Raw genomic sequence first — 3,300 nt, forward strand, 5'->3', positions numbered from 1 at the left:
GGGGGGGGGGTTGATTTAAGGGAATGAATGAGTGTGGGAATTAGTGCAGGAATCTCCTGCCAGACTCACTCCCTGAGGAGGGAACGCACTCTACAGGACGGAGGATTTGACAGCACTTCTAATCTGCAGAGCCAGATAACAGCCTGTGGCCGTGTGTGTGTGTGTGTGTGTGTGTGTGTGTGTGTGTGTGTGTGTGTGTTTATGTGACCGAGGCTGGACCCTGCACCCACTCCCACTCATGCTCACAGGCGTTCTTGACGAGTGGGAGTGGGGAGCAGGGTCAGCGCTGCTTCTTGTCAAGCAGCCAACTTCAAGGATAATAAGCAGGCTACTATTTTATCTTTAATAATAATAATAATAATAATAATAATAATAAAGTTTCCAAATGTAATATATGCACATATATTGGATTTCCATATATGACATATATGTACATATAAAATAAAAACACATATGTAAATATGATATGTGAAACCTGTTAGAAATTGTAATAATTGATTGTGAATGATACACAATATTTCTTCTGTACATCAGGACATGTTTGACTCTTGACTCTAATTACCAGAACTGGAACCACAATTAACATCATTAGCTGCACCTGTGCATTTCCTGCTGGGACATGTCAAAATGATAATAAACACAAATATTATTAGTTTCTTTTTCGGAACACATGAAAGAAGAACTGCAGAGACGATCCAGCGGTAGAGGCATGAAAGCAGCGAACACAGACACTGGCAGGTGCAGAGCAGCACAGAAACATTTCAGCCTGTTGCACCATAGATGAAGGGAAAATCTTCAGCTCCAATCTTCCTCAATTTAGCTCCGACTTTCTCCCTCTTGTGCAGAAACACACATGGGAAAGGAGCAGAAGTGGGACGTTGGTATTTTTTATAGCAAAAACACTCAGGGGGGAGAGGCTTTAAAAATTAAAAAAAAAAAAAAAGACCCATTAAGCAACGCAAACATTTGGAGAATTATCACAGAGACAGAACAGGAGTCTGGAAATTCTCATCAAGGATCTGAGACGCTCGTCTAGGAGTCAAATCCACGCGGGGGGGAGGAAGTCAGGCATGAATGATGCAAGAGGAGAGGCCCGAGCGGGAGAGAGAGGCACAAGACAGTGATGTTAAAAAGAGGAGATAGAGAATCGAAGAAGAAGAAGAAGAGGAGGAGGAGGAGGAGGAGGAGGTGATGGACTATGAATACATTTAAGAGATATGACAGTTGGCAGCAGCGGGACCAGACAGGGAGTGTGTCTCGACCCTCTCTGGTCTGTTTTCTGGTGGCATCGCTACCAGCTGCCTCTTCACTGTAAACCGCTGCCTCAGCATTCACAAAGGCAGAGGGAGGGATTATATCTGCTCCATTTACAGAAGGATGAATCAGACAACGGCTATCAGCTAATGTGGGATACAGACATAAACGAACCGAGCGTTGAATAGAAACACAGAAAGGGGCGCAGTGGGTGCCACCCAGGCTCCCTGTCACCACTGATCTCAACTCAGTGCAAGGATTTGTCTGAGACGCTCCGGCCTCCAGCAGAGGAGAGAGGATTGTTGTTTTTGTGAAGTGCTGACTCAAGAGGATGACGACCGCCTTTCACGTCTCTCTGACTGATGCGGCTCGACTGAAGAAGCTGACTCACAGGCGCCAAGCAGAGAGAACGACGCCCCCTCTTGGATGTTAAACACTATTACACATGGTGAAGGTGCGAGGTGACGCTTACATTGAGGTGACCTTCTCTTCCCTCTTCCTCCTCTTCCTCCTCCTCCTCCTCCAAACTGTCCCCCCGAGGAAAGATGGATGAAACAGTGAGCCTCCTCATTTAACAGCTCCAGATCCCTGAAACTAGAAAAACAAGGTCTCAACCACAAAACAACAGAATTATATCATTTCAACATCTTGTCAACAACTCAAACATTCCTAAAGACGCCAGAACTAATGCAGTTTAATGCAACAGCCATGAGGGGCTGAAGCTCAGTGTACTTATACATTCATGTAGTAACTGAGTGTATGTTTAACTTCTAAACACAAGATGGCTCCTGCTTCATTCTCAATTTATATTTACTGGAGGTTTCAAGTTTCCACATCACACCTGTCAAGACCGATCGGCTCCAAAACTAGTTGTTTGTTACTGGTACATTTAAATTAAAGTGAGATATAAAAGATAAACACAGAGAAAACCAACACTCACCTCTCGACTATCTACCTTTGATTATCGAAATGTGGGAATAATAATCCAGTCGACAAACCTCTTCAGGGTTCAGTTGCACACGAGAGTCCTGGTCCTGTAGCCGGAGTCTCACCGGGACTCTGGGTCATCGTGTGTGTGTGTGTGTGTGTGCGTGTGTGTGTGTGTGTTGATGTTGTTTGTCCAGTCACTCTCTCACACACACACTCTGAAGCCGTCAGCTCTGGAGAATCTCTTCGCACCTCGGTGTGAAATGCTGCATGTTGCAACTTCCCCTCAGCTCAGCATAATCCTGCAGTGATTAACAGCCACACGGGGCTCAGGGAGAACAGCTCACTGACATGTGGTACTGGATGATATGATGCAGTGTCTTTGTGTTACACACACCACAGAAGAAGAAGAGGAACTGAACTTCTAATGTGACATTGACACGCTGTTTCAGACGATTTTCAGGCGCTGTTGCTATAATAATAAGACAAGTGGTCGATTCAGTCAGAAAATCAATGGCTTTATGATCGATCAGTCATTTGCCGCCAAAGTGGTCAAACATTCTCTGATGTTAGCTTCTTAAATGTGGGGAAATAATGAGATTTGGAAATTTTCATCAGCATTTTTCACTATTTTGTCAGATTTTATTCACAAAGCAACAGGTAGATCAATCAATAATGAAAATAATTGATATTTGCAGCCCTGTAGCTGAGCAGGAGCTGAAGTAACTAAGGCTGAAATGGTTGTTGTATGGAAAGGACCCGATCAACTTCCTCCAATCTCATCCGTCAGTATCATTAAATATATTGAAGATCTTGTTCGACTCTTTATGAAATTTACAAGGAGTTCAAGTGTTTTTTTAATTTATCAAATGCAAATATTCCAAATGTCTTCTGCATCCTTTAGACACATTTCCCCAAAATTCAACCTGACACATTTCATATCTTTGCAAACACAGAGATCTTCTCTAGAATTTAAAAAGAAGTGGGTCCACCTGTAGATCCAATTTGGTTGTGGAGATTAATCAGAAATGAGGTTAATCCATCATCAATCACTTCTGTACCTGTGAGGAACACTGCCTCTGCCAGAGAAAGCTTCATGTAAGGACCGCCATCATAAAC

This window comes from Seriola lalandi, unplaced genomic scaffold (genome assembly GCF_002814215.2).
Source record: "Seriola lalandi dorsalis isolate HSWRI2012SDOR001 ecotype SW California unplaced genomic scaffold, Sedor1 jcf7180002054770, whole genome shotgun sequence".
Classification (NCBI taxonomy): domain Eukaryota; kingdom Metazoa; phylum Chordata; class Actinopteri; order Carangiformes; family Carangidae; genus Seriola; species Seriola lalandi.